The following is a 14,192-nucleotide window of genomic DNA, read 5'->3' as shown; positions in this document are numbered from 1 at the left end:
GCCGCTCTTGGGATCCGAACCCATGACCTCCGAATATCGCGTCCGGTGCTCTTACCAACTGAGCTACGGCGACGGATGTCCAATCTGATGCTTTCTTGTTTATTTATGTTTAGTGCGTGTAAGCGAACCTTGAGAGTGTTCACCAGCGCCACCCTCGACCATAGCGGTGGACGTAGCACGTCCTGTAATACCGCGAGTGTGACGTAGAACGTCATCTAGCGGCGAAGACGGAAACTGTGCGAGAGCCCTCTTATGCTACCTATGGCTACAAGACTGCCAGAACCGAGACCCCCGTTAAGCTATTAGCAGACAAGGTAAATGAAATGAGGGGCTCATTTGATAAACATATTAAGGACGCAAACAGTCACCGAAACCAAGGGGCATGGGGGAATGTTTTTAATCTTTTTTTTTGTAGTGCCAATCAATCGGTTTAAAGAAAATTACTCATAAGCAGCAGAAAAAACATCCATGCCGCCGGTGGGATCCGAACCCACGGCCTCCGAATATCGCGTCCGGTGCTCTTACCAACGGACCTACGGCGACGGCTGTCCAATCTGCTGCTTTCGTGGGTATTTATGTTTACTGCGTGTAAGCGAACCTTGAGAGTGTTCACCAGCGCCACCCTTGACCATAGCGGTTGACGTAGCACGTCCTGTAATACCGCGAGTGTGACGTAGAACGCCATCTAGCGGCGAAGACGGAAACTGTGCGAGAGCCCTCTTATGCTACCTATGGCTACAAGACTGCCAGAACCGAGACCCCCGTTAAGCTATTAGCAGACAAGGTAAAGGAAATGAGGGGCTCATTTCATAAACATATTAAGGACGCAAACAGTCACCGAAACCAAGGGGCATGGGGGAATGTTTTTAATCTTTTTTTTTGTAGTGCCAATCAATCGGTTTAAAGAAAATTACTCATAAGCAGCAGAAAAAACATCCATGCCGCCGGTGGGAACCGAACCCACGGCCTCCGAATATCGCGTCCGGTGCTCTTACCAACGGACCTACGGCGACGGCTGTCCAATCTGCTGCTTTCGTTGGTATTTATGTTTACTGCGTGTAAGCGAACCTTGAGAGTGTTCACCAGCGCCACCCTCAACAATAGCGGTGGACGTAGCACGTCCTGTAATGCCGCGAGTGTGACGTAGAACGCGATCTAACGGCGAGGACGGAGACTGTGCGAGAGCCCTCTTATGCTACCTATGGCAACAAGACTGCCAGAACCGAGACCCCCGTTAAGCTATTAGCAGACAAGGTAAAGGAAATGAGGGGCTCATTTGATAAACATATTACGGAAGCAAACAGTCACAGAAATCAAGGGCATAGGGGAATGTTTTTAATCTTTTTTTTTGTAGTGCCAATTAATCGGTTTAAAAAAAATAACTTATAAGCAGCAGAAAAAACATCCATGCCGCCGGTGGGATCCGAACCCACGACCTCCGAATATGGCGTCCGGTGCTCTTACCAACTGAGCTACGGCGACGGCTGTCCAATCTGCTGCTTTCGTGGGTATTTATGTTTACTGCGTGTAAGCAAACCTTGGGAGTGTTCACCAGCGCCACCCTTGACCATAGCGGTGGACGTAGCACGTCCTGTAATACCGCGAGTGTGACGTAGAACGCCATCTAACGGCGAGGACGGAAACTGTGCGAGAGCCCTCTTATGCTACCTATGGCTACAAGACTGCCAGAACCGAGACCCCCGTTAAGCTATTAGCAGACAAGGTAAAGGAAATGAGGGGCTCATTTGATAAACATATTAAGGACGCAAACAGTCACCGAAACCAAGGGGCATGGGGGAATGTTTTTAATCTTTTTTTTTGTAGTGCCAATCAATCGGTTTAAAGAAAATTACTCATAAGCAGCAGAAAAAGCATCCATGCCGCCGGTGGGATCCGAACCCACGGCCTCCGAATATCGCGTCCGGTGCTCTTACCAACTGAGCTACGGCGACGGCTGTCCAGTCTGCTGCTTTCGTGGGTATTTATGTTTACTGCTTGTAAGCGAACCTTGAGAGTGTTCACCAGCGCAACCCTCGACCATAGCGGTGGACGTAGCACGTCCTGTAATACCGCGAGTGTGACGTAGAACGTCATCTTACGGCGAGGACGGAAACTGTGCGAAAGCCCTCTTATGCTACCTATGGCAACAAGACTGCCAGAACCGAGAACTCCGTTAAGCTATTAGCAGGCAAGGTAAAGGAAATGAGGGGCTCATTTGATAAACATATTAAGGAAGCAAACAGTCACCGAAACCAAGGGGCATAGGGAAATGATTTCAATCTTTTTTTTGTAGTGCCCATCAATCGGTTTAAATAAAATTACTTATAAAGCAGCATAAAAAACATCCATGCCGCCAGCGGTATCCAAACCCACGACCTTCGAATAACGCGTCCTGTGATCTTACCAACTGAGCTACAGCGACGGCTGTCCAATCTGCTGCTTTCGTGGGTGTTTAAGTATACTGCGTGTAAGCGAACCTTGAGAGTGTTCACCAGCGCCACCCACGACCATAACGGTGGACGTAGCACGTCCTGTAATACCGCGAGTGTGACGTAGAACGTCATCTAACGGCGAGAATGGAAACTGTGCGAAAGCCCTCTTATGCTACCTATGGCAACAAGACTGCCAGAACCGAGAACTCCGTTAAGCTATTAGCAGGCAAGGTAATGGAAATGAGGGGCTCATTTGATAAACATATTAAGGAAGCAAACAGTCACAAAAACCAAGCGGCATAGAGGAATGTTTTTAATCTTTTTTTGTAGTGAAAATCAATCGGTTTTTGAAGAAAATTACTTATAAAGCAGCAGAAAAACATCCATGCCGCTGGTGGGATCCGAACCCATGACCTCCGAATATCGCGTCCGGTGCTCTTACCAACTGAGCTACGGCGACGGATGTCCAATCTGATGCTTTCTTCATTTATGTTTACTGCGTGTAAGCGAACCTTGAGAGTGTTCACCAGCGCCACCCTCAACCATAGCGGGGGACGTAGCACGTCCTGTATTACCGCGAGTGTGATGTAGAACGTCATCTAACGGCGAGGACGGAAACTGTGCGAGAGCCCTCTAATGCTACCTATGGCAACAAGACTGCTGGAACCGAGGCCCCCGTTAAGCTATTAGCAGACAAGGTAAAGGAAATGAGGGGCTCATTTGATAAACATTTTACGGAAGCAAACAGTCACCGAAATCAAGGGGAATAGGGGAATGTTTTCAATCTTTTTTTTTGTAGTGCCAATCAATCGGTTTAAAGAAAATTACTTATAAAGCAGCAGAAAAAGCATCCATGCCGCCGGTGGGGTCCGAACCCACGACCTCCGAATATCGCGTCCGGTGCTCTTACCAACTGAGCTACGGCAACGGCTGTCCAATCTGCTGCTTTCGTGGGTATTTATGTTTACTGCGTGTAAGCAAACCTTGGGAGTGTTCACCAGCGCCACCCTTGACCATAGCGGTGGACGTACCACGTCCTGTAATACCGCGAGTGTGACGTAGAACGCCATCTAACGGCGAAGACGGAAACTGTGCGAGAGCCCTCTTATGCTACCTATGGCTACAAGACTGCCAGAACCGAGACCCCCGTTAAGCTATTAGCAGACAAGGTAAAGGAAATGAGGGGCTCATTTGATAAATATATTAAGGACGCAAACAGTCACCGAAACCAAGGGGCATGGGGGAATGTTTTTAATCTTTTTTTTGTAGTGCCAATCAATCGGTTTAAAGAAAATTACTCATAAGCAGCAGAAAAAACATCCATGCCGCCGGTGGGATCGGAACCCACGGCCTCCGAATATCGCGTCCGGTGCTCTTACCAACTGAGCTACGGCGACGGCTGTCCAGTCTGCTGCTTTCGTGGGTATTTATGTTTACTGCTTGTAAGCGAACCTTGAGAGTGTTCACCAGCGCCACCCTCGACCATAGCGGTGGACGTAGCACGTCCTGTAATACCGCGAGTGTGACGTAGAACGTCATCTTACGGCGAGGACGGAAACTGTGCGAAAGCCCTCTTATGCTACCTATGGCAACAAGACTGCCAGAACCGAGACCCCCGTTAAGCTATTAGCAGACAAGGTAAAGGAAATGAGGGGCTCATTTGATAAACATATTAAGGAAGCAAACAGTCACCGAAACCAAGGGGCATAGGGAAATGTTTTCAATCTTTTTTTTTTGTTGTGCCCATCAATCGGTTTAAATAAAATTACTTATAAAGCAGCATAAAAACATCCATGCCGCCGGTGGGATCCGAACCCACGACCTCCGAATATCGCGTCCGGTGCTCTTACCAACGGAGCTACGGCGACGGCTGCCCAATCTGCTGCTTTCGTGGGTATTTATGTTTACTGCGTGTAAGCGAACCTTGAGAGTGTTCACCAGCGCCACCCTCAACAATAGCGGTGGACGTAGCACGTCCTGTAAGGCCGCGAGTGTGACGTAGAACGCGATCTAACGGCGAGGACGGAGACTGTGCGAGAGCCCTCTTATGCTACCTATGGCAACAAGACTGCCAGAACCGAGACCCCCGTTAAGCTATTAGCAGACAAGGTACAGGAAATGAGGGGCTCATTTGATAAACATATTACGAAAGCAAACAGTCACAGAAATCAAGGGCATAGGGGAATGTTTTTAATCTTTTTTTTTTGTAGTGCCAATTAATCGGTTTAAAAAATAACTTATAAGCAGCAGAAAAAACATCCATGCCGCCGGTGGGATCCGAATCCACGACCTCCGAATATCGCGTCCGGTGCTCTTACCAACTGAGCTACGGCGACGGCTGTCCAATCTGCTGCTTTCTTGGGTATTTATGTTTACTGCGTGTAAGCAATCCTTGGGAGTGTTCACCAGCGCCACCCTTGACCATAGCGGTGGACGTAGCACGTCCTGTAATACCGCGAGTGTGACGTAGAACGCCATCTAGCGGCGAAGACGGAAACTGTGCGAGAGCCCTCTTATGCTACCTATGGCTACAAGACTGCCAGAACCGAGACCCCCGTTAAGCTATTAGCAGACAAGGTAAATGAAATGAGGGGCTCATTTGATAAACATATTAAGGACGCAAACAGTCACCGAAACCAAGGGGCATGGGGGAATGTTTTTAATCTTTTTTTTTGTAGTGCCAATCAATCGGTTTAAAGAAAATTACTCATAAGCAGCAGAAAAAACATCCATGCCGCCGGTGGGATCCGAACCCACGGCCTCCGAATATCGCGTCCGGTGCTCTTACCAACGGACCTACGGCGACGGCTGTCCAATCTGCTGCTTTCGTGGGTATTTATGTTTACTGCGTGTAAGCGAACCTTGAGAGTGTTCACCAGCGCCACCCTTGACCATAGCGGTGGACGTAGCACGTCCTGTAATACCGCGAGTGTGACGTAGAACGCCATCTAGCGGCGAAGACGGAAACTGTGCGAGAGCCCTCTTATGCTACCTATGGCTACAAGACTGCCAGAACCGAGACCCCCGTTAAGCTATTAGCAGACAAGGTAAAGGAAATGAGGGGCTCATTTCATAAACATATTAAGGACGCAAACAGTCACCGAAACCAAGGGGCATGGGGGAATGTTTTTAATCTTTTTTTTTGTAGTGCCAATCAATCGGTTTAAAGAAAATTACTCATAAGCAGCAGAAAAAACATCCATGCCGCCGGTGGGAACCGAACCCACGGCCTCCGAATATCGCGTCCGGTGCTCTTACCAACGGACCTACGGCGACGGCTGTCCAATCTGCTGCTTTCGTTGGTATTTATGTTTACTGCGTGTAAGCGAACCTTGAGAGTGTTCACCAGCGCCACCCTCAACAATAGCGGTGGACGTAGCACGTCCTGTAATGCCGCGAGTGTGACGTAGAACGCGATCTAACGGCGAGGACGGAGACTGTGCGAGAGCCCTCTTATGCTACCAATGGCAACAAGACTGCCAGAACCGAGACCCCCGTTAAGCTATTAGCAGACAAGGTAAAGGAAATGAGGGGCTCATTTGATAAACATATTACGGAAGCAAACAGTCACAGAAATCAAGGGCATAGGGGAATGTTTTTAATCTTTTTTTTTGTAGTGCCAATTAATCGGTTTAAAAAAAATAACTTATAAGCAGCAGAAAAAACATCCATGCCGCCGGTGGGATCCGAACCCACGACCTCCGAATATGGCGTCCGGTGCTCTTACCAACTGAGCTACGGCGACGGCTGTCCAATCTGCTGCTTTCGTGGGTATTTATGTTTACTGCGTGTAAGCAAACCTTGGGAGTGTTCACCAGCGCCACCCTTGACCATAGCGGTGGACGTAGCACGTCCTGTAATACCGCGAGTGTGACGTAGAACGCCATCTAACGGCGAGGACGGAAACTGTGCGAGAGCCCTCTTATGCTACCTATGGCTACAAGACTGCCAGAACCGAGACCCCCGTTAAGCTATTAGCAGACAAGGTAAAGGAAATGAGGGGCTCATTTGATAAACATATTAAGGACGCAAACAGTCACCGAAACCAAGGGGCATGGGGGAATGTTTTTAATCTTTTTTTTTGTAGTGCCAATCAATCGGTTTAAAGAAAATTACTCATAAGCAGCAGAAAAAGCATCCATGCCGCCGGTGGGATCCGAACCCACGGCCTCCGAATATCGCGTCCGGTGCTCTTACCAACTGAGCTACGGCGACGGCTGTCCAGTCTGCTGCTTTCGTGGGTATTTATGTTTACTGCTTGTAAGCGAACCTTGAGAGTGTTCACCAGCGCAACCCTCGACCATAGCGGTGGACGTAGCACGTCCTGTAATACCGCGAGTGTGACGTAGAACGTCATCTTACGGCGAGGACGGAAACTGTGCGAAAGCCCTCTTATGCTACCTATGGCAACAAGACTGCCAGAACCGAGAACTCCGTTAAGCTATTAGCAGGCAAGGTAAAGGAAATGAGGGGCTCATTTGATAAACATATTAAGGAAGCAAACAGTCACCGAAACCAAGGGGCATAGGGAAATGATTTCAATCTTTTTTTTGTAGTGCCCATCAATCGGTTTAAATAAAATTACTTATAAAGCAGCATAAAAAACATCCATGCCGCCAGCGGTATCCAAACCCACGACCTTCGAATAACGCGTCCTGTGATCTTACCAACTGAGCTACAGCGACGGCTGTCCAATCTGCTGCTTTCGTGGGTGTTTAAGTATACTGCGTGTAAGCGAACCTTGAGAGTGTTCACCAGCGCCACCCACGACCATAACGGTGGACGTAGCACGTCCTGTAATACCGCGAGTGTGACGTAGAACGTCATCTAACGGCGAGAATGGAAACTGTGCGAAAGCCCTCTTATGCTACCTATGGCAACAAGACTGCCAGAACCGAGAACTCCGTTAAGCTATTAGCAGGCAAGGTAATGGAAATGAGGGGCTCATTTGATAAACATATTAAGGAAGCAAACAGTCACAAAAACCAAGCGGCATAGAGGAATGTTTTTAATCTTTTTTTGTAGTGAAAATCAATCGGTTTTTGAAGAAAATTACTTATAAAGCAGCAGAAAAACATCCATGCCGCTGGTGGGATCCGAACCCATGACCTCCGAATATCGCGTCCGGTGCTCTTACCAACTGAGCTACGGCGACGGATGTCCAATCTGATGCTTTCTTCATTTATGTTTACTGCGTGTAAGCGAACCTTGAGAGTGTTCACCAGCGCCACCCTCAACCATAGCGGGGGACGTAGCACGTCCTGTATTACCGCGAGTGTGATGTAGAACGTCATCTAACGGCGAGGACGGAAACTGTGCGAGAGCCCTCTAATGCTACCTATGGCAACAAGACTGCTGGAACCGAGGCCCCCGTTAAGCTATTAGCAGACAAGGTAAAGGAAATGAGGGGCTCATTTGATAAACATTTTACGGAAGCAAACAGTCACCGAAATCAAGGGGAATAGGGGAATGCTTTCAATCTTTTTTTTGTAGTGCCAATCAATCGGTTTAAAGAAAATTACTTATAAAGGAGCAGAAAAAACATCCATGCCGCCGGTGGGGTCCGAACCCACGACCTCCGAATATCGCGTCCGGTGCTCTTACCAACTGAGCTACGGCGACGGCTGTCCAATCTGCTGCTTTCGTGGGTATTTATGTTTACTGCGTGTAAGCAAACCTTGGGAGTGTTCACCAGCGCCACCCTTGACCATAGCGGTGGACGTAGCACGTCCTGTAATACCGCGAGTGTGATGTAGAACGCCATCTAACGGCGAAGACGGAAACTGTGCGAGAGCCCTCTTATGCTACCTATGGCTACAAGACTGCCAGAACCGAGACCCCCGTTAAGCTATTAGCAGACAAGGTAAAGGAAATGAGGGGCTCATTTGATAAACATATTAAGGACGCAAACAGTCACCGAAACCAAGGGGCATGGGGGAATGTTTTTAATCTTTTTTTTTGTAGTGCCAATCAATCGGTTTAAAGAAAATTACTCATAAGCAGCAGAAAAAGCATCCATGCCGCCGGTGGGATCCGAACCCACGGCCTCCGAATATCGCGTCCGGTGCTCTTACCAACTGAGCTACGGCGACGGCTGTCCAGTCTGCTGCTTTCGTGTGTATTTATGTTTACTGCTTGTAAGCGAACCTTGAGAGTGTTCACCAGCGCCACCCTCGACCATAGCGGTGGACGTAGCACGTCCTGTAATACCGCGAGTGTGACGTAGAACGTCATCTTACGGCGAGGACGGAAACTGTGCGAGAGCCCTCTTATGCTACCTATGGCAACAAGACTGCCAGAACCGAGACCCCCGTTAAGCTATTAGCAGACAAGGTAAAGGAAATGAGGGGCTCATTTGATAAACATATTAAGGAAGCAAACAGTCACCGAAACCAAGGGGCATAGGGAAATGATTTCAATCTTTTTTTTTGTAGTGCCCATCAATCGGTTTAAATAAAATTACTTATAAAGCAGCATAAAAGACATCCATGCCGCCGGTGGGATCCGAACCCACGACCTCCGAATATCGCGTCCGGTGCTCTTACCAACGGAGCTACGGCGACGGCTGTCCAATCTGCTGCTTTCGTGGGTATTTATGTTTACTGCGTGTAAGCGAACCTTGAGAGTGTTCACCAGCGCCACCCTCAACAATAGCGGTGGACGTAGCACGTCCTGTAAGGCCGCGAGTGTGACGTAGAACGTCATCTAACGGCGAGAATAGAAACTGTGCGAGAGCCCTCTTATGCTACCTATGGCAACAAGACTGCCAGAACGGAGACCCCCGTTAAGCTATTAGCAGACAAGGTAAAGGAAATGAGGGGCTCATTTGATAAACATTTTATGGAAGCAAACAGTCACAGAAATCAAGGGCATAGGGGAATGTTTTTAATCTTTTTTTTGTAGTGCCAATTAATCGGTTTAAAAAAATAACTTATAAGCAGCAGAAAAAACATCCATGCCGCCAGCGGTATCCAAACCCACGACCTTCGAATAACGCGTCCTGTGATCTTACCAACTGAGCTACAGCGACGGCTGTCCAATCTGCTGCTTTCGTGGGTATTTAAGTATACTGCGTGTAAGCGAACCTTGAGAGTGGTCACCAGCGCCACCCTCGACCATAACGGTGGACGTAGCACGTCCTGTAATACCGTGAGTGTGACGTAGAACGTCATCTAACGGCGAGAATAGAAACTGTGCGAGAGCCCTCTTATGCTACCTATGGCAACAAGACTGCCAGAACCGAGACCTCCGTTAAGCTATTAGCAGGCAAGGTAATGGAAATGAGGGGCTCATTTGATAAACATATTAAGGAAGCAAACAGTCACAAAAACCAAGCGGAATGAGGAATGTTTTTAATCTTTTTTTGTAGTGAAAATCAATCGGTTTTTGAAGAAAATTACTTATAAAGCAGCAGAAAAACATCCATGCCGCTGGTGGGATCCGAACCCATGACCTCCGAATATCGCGTCCGGTGCTCTTACCAACTGAGCTACGGCGACGGATGTCCAATCTGATGCTTTCTTGTTTATTTATGTTTACTGCGTGTAAGCGAACCTTGAGAGTGTTCACCAGCGCCACCCTCAACCATAGCGGGGGACGTAGCACGTCCTGTATTACCGCGAGTGTGATGTAGAACGTCATCTAACGGCGAGGACTGAAACTGTGCGAGAGCCCTCTAATGCTACCTATGGCAACAAGACTGCTGGAACCGAGGCCCCCGTTAAGCTATTAGCAGACAAGGTAAAGGAAATGAGGGGCTCATTTGATAAACATTTTACGGAAGCAAACAGTCACCGAAATCAAGGGGAATAGGGGAATGTTTTCAATCTTTTTTTTGTAGTGCCAATCAATCGGTTTAAAGAAAATTACTTATAAAGCAGCAGAAAAAACATCCATGCCGCCAGTGGGGTCCGAACCCACGACCTCCGAATATCGCGTCCGGTGCTCTTACCAACTGAGCTACGGCGACGGCTGTCCAATCTGCTGCTTTCGTGGGTATTTATGTTTACTGCGTGTAAGCAAACCTTGGGAGTGTTCACCAGCGCCACCCTTGACCATAGCGGTGGAGGTAGCACGTCCTGTAATACCGCGAGTGTGACGTAGAACGTCATCTTACGGCTAGGACGGAAACTGTGCGAGAGCCCTCTTATGCTACCTATGGCAACAAGACTGCCAGAACCGAGACCCCCGTTAAGCTATTAGCAGACAAGGTAAAGGAAATGAGGGGCTCATTTGATAAACATATTACGGAAGCAAACAGTCACAGAAATCAAGGGCATAGGGGAATGTTTTTAATCTTTTTTTTTGTAGTGCCAATTAATCGGTTTAAAAAAAATAACTTTAAAGCAGCATAAAAAACATCCATGCCGCCGGTGGGATCCGAACCCACGACCTCCCAATATCGCGTCCGGTGCTCTTACCAACTGAGCTACGGCGACGGCTGTCCAGTCTGCTGCTTTCGTGGGTATTTATGTTTACTGCGTGTAAGCGAACCTTGAGAGTGTTCACCAGCGCCACCCTCAACAATAGCGGTGGACGTAGCACGTCCTGTAATGCCGCGAGTGTGACGTAGAACGCGATCTAACGGCGAGGACGGAGACTGTGCGAGAGCCCCCTTATGCTACCTATGGCAACAAGACTGCCAGAACCGAGACCCCCGTTAAGCTATTAGCAGACAAGGTAAAGGAAATGAGGGGCTCATTTGATAAACATATTAAGGACGCAAACAGTCACCGAAACCAAGTGGCATGGGGGAATGTTTTCAATCTTTTTTTTGTAGTGCCAATCAATCGGTTTAAATAAAATTACTTATAAAGCAGCAGAAAAAACATCCATGCCGCCGGTGGGGTCCGAACCCACGACCTCCGAATGTCGCGTCCGGTGCTCTTACCAACTGAGCTACGGCGACGGCTGTCCAATCTGCTGCTTTCGTGGGTATTTATGTTTACTGCGTGTAAGCAAACCTGGGGGTGTTCACCAGCGCCACCCTTGACCATAGCGGTGGACGTAGCACGTCCTGTAATACCGCAAGTGTGACGTAGAACGCCATCTAACGGCGAAGACGGAAACTGTGCGAGAGCCCTCTTATGCTACCTATGGCTACAAGACTGCCAGAACCGAGACCCCCGTTAAGCTATTAGCAGACAAGGTAAATGAAATGAGGGGCTCATTTGATAAACATATTAAGGACGCAAACAGTCACCGAAACCAAGGGGCATGGGGGAATGTTTTTAATCTTTTTTTTTGTAGTGCCAATCAATCGGTTTAAAGAAAATTACTCATAAGCAGCAGAAAAAACATCCATGCCGCCGGTGGGATCCGAACCCACGGCCTCCGAATATCGCGTCCGGTGCTCTTACCAACTGAGCTACGGCGACGGCTGTCCAGTCTGATGCTTTCTTGTTTATTTATGTTTACTGCGTGTAAGCGAACCTTGAGAGTGTTCACCAGCGCCACCCTCAACCATAGCGGTGGACGTAGCACGTCCTGTAATACCGCGAGTGTGACGTAGAACGCCATCTAACGGCGAGGACGGAAACAGTGCGAGAGCCCTCTTATGCTACCTATGGCTACAAGACTGCCAGAACCGAGACCCCCGTTAAGCTATTAGCAGACAAGGTAAAGGAAATGAGGGGCTCATTTGATAAACATATTAAGGACGCAAACAGTCACCGAAACCAAGGGGCATGGGGGAATGTTTTTAATCTTTTTTTTGTAGTGCCAATCAATCGGTTTAAAGAAAATTACTCATAAGCAGCAGAAAAAACATCCATGCCGCCGGTGGGATCCGAACCCACGGCCTCCGAATATCGCGTCCGGTGCTCTTACCAACTGAGCTACGGCGACGGCTGTCCAGTCTGCCTCTTTCGTGGGTATTTATGTTTACTGCGTGTAAGCGAACCTTGAGACTGTTCACCAGCGCCACCCTCGACCATAGCGGTGGACGTAGCACGTCCTGTAATACCGCGAGTGTGACGTAGAACGTCATCTTTCGGCGAGGACGGAAACTGTGCGAGAGCCCTCTTATGCTACCTATGGCAACAAGACTGCCAGAACCGAGACCCCCGTTAAGCTATTAGCAGACAAGGTAAAGGAAATGAGGGGCTCATTTGATAAACATATTAAGGAAGCAAACAGTCACCGAAACCAAGGGGCATAGGGAAATGTTTCCAATCTTTTTTTTTGTAGTGCCCATCAATCGGTTTAAATAAAATTACTTATAAAGCAGCATAAAAAACATCCATTCCGCCGGTGGGATCCGAACCCACGACCTCCGAATATCGCGTCCGGTGCTCTTACCAACGGAGCTGCGACGACGGCTGTCCAATCTGCTGCTTTCTTGGGTATTTATGTTTACTGCGTGTAAGCGAACCTTGAGAGTGTTCACCAGCGCCACCCTCAACAATAGCGGTGGACGTAGCACGTCCTGTAATGCCGCGAGTGTGACGTAGAACGCTGTCTAACGGCGAAGACGGAGACTGTGCGAGAGCCCTCTTATGCTACCTATGGCAACAAGACTGCCAGAACCGAGACCCCCGTTAAGCTATTAGCAGACAAGGTAAAGGAAACGAGGGGCTCATTTGATAAACATATTACGGAAGCAAACAGTCACAGAAATCAAAGCATAGGAGAATGTTTTTATTCTTTTTTTGTAGTGCCAATTAATCGGTTTAAAAAAATAACTTATAAGCAGCAGAAAAAACATCCATGCCGCCAGCGGTATCCAAACCCACGACCTCCTAATAACGTGTCCTGTGATCTTACCAACTGAGCTACAGCGACGGCTGTCCAATCTGCTGCTTTCGTGGGTATTTAAGTATACTGCGTGTAAGCGAACCTTGAGAGTGTTCACCAGCGCCACCCTCGACCATAACGGTGGACGTAGCACGTCCTGTAATACCGCGAGTGTGACGTAGAACGTCATCTAACGGCGAGAATGGAAACTGTGCGAGAGCCCTCTTATGCTACCTATGGCAACAAGACTGCCAGAACCGAGACCTCCGTTAAGCTATTAGCAGGCAAGGTAATGGAAATGAGGGGCTCATTTGATAAACATATTAAGGAAGCAAACAGTCACAAAAAACAAGCGGCATAGAGGAATGTTTTTAATCTTTTTTTGTAGTGAAAATCAATCGGCTTTTGAAGAAAATTACTTATAAAGCAGCAGAAAAACATCCATGCCGCTGGTGGGATCCGAACCCATGACCTCTCAATATCGCGTCCGGTGCTCTTACCAACTGAGCTACGGCGACGGATGTCCAATCTGATGCTTTCTTGTTTATTTATGTTTACTGCGTGTAAGCGAACCTTGAGAGTGTTCACCAGCGCCACCCTCAACCATAGCGGGGGACGTAGCACGTCCTGTATTACCGCGAGTGTGATGTAGAACGTCATCTAACGGCGAGGACGGAAACTGTGCGAGAGCCCTCTAATGCTACCTATGGCAACAAGACTGCTGGAACCGAGGCCCCCGTTAAGCTATTAGCAGACAAGGTAAATGAAATGAGGGGCTCATTTGATAAACATATTAAGGACGCAAACAGTCACCGAAACCAAGGGGCATGGGGGAATGTTTTTAATCTTTTTTTTTGTAGTGCCAATCAATCGGTTTAAAGAAAATTACTCATAAGCAGCAGAAAAAACATCCATGCCGCCGGTGGGATCCGAACCCACGGCCTCCGAATATCGCGTCCGGTGCTCTTACCAACGGACCTACGGCGACGGCTGTCCAATCTGCTGCTTTCGTGGGTATTTATGTTT

General features: G+C 48.2%; 2 non-coding genes across 2 annotated transcripts; both read right to left on the bottom strand.

Annotated features, from left to right (window-relative positions):
• Positions 1-1,408: 1,408 nt before the first annotated feature.
• Positions 1,409-1,482, bottom strand: TRNAW-CCA (transfer RNA tryptophan (anticodon CCA)). The gene has a single exon. It is a non-coding gene; the product is annotated as a tRNA-Trp (tRNA).
• Positions 1,483-6,103: 4,621 nt separating this feature from the next.
• TRNAW-CCA (transfer RNA tryptophan (anticodon CCA)) lies at positions 6,104-6,177 on the bottom strand. Its single transcript has one exon. It is a non-coding gene; the product is annotated as a tRNA-Trp (tRNA).
• Positions 6,178-14,192: the final 8,015 nt, after the last annotated feature.

The sequence above is a fragment of the Amblyomma americanum genome, chromosome 1 (genome assembly GCF_052857255.1).
Source record: "Amblyomma americanum isolate KBUSLIRL-KWMA chromosome 1, ASM5285725v1, whole genome shotgun sequence".
Taxonomy (NCBI): domain Eukaryota; kingdom Metazoa; phylum Arthropoda; class Arachnida; order Ixodida; family Ixodidae; genus Amblyomma; species Amblyomma americanum.
This window is presented reverse-complemented; position numbering and strand designations above follow the sequence as displayed.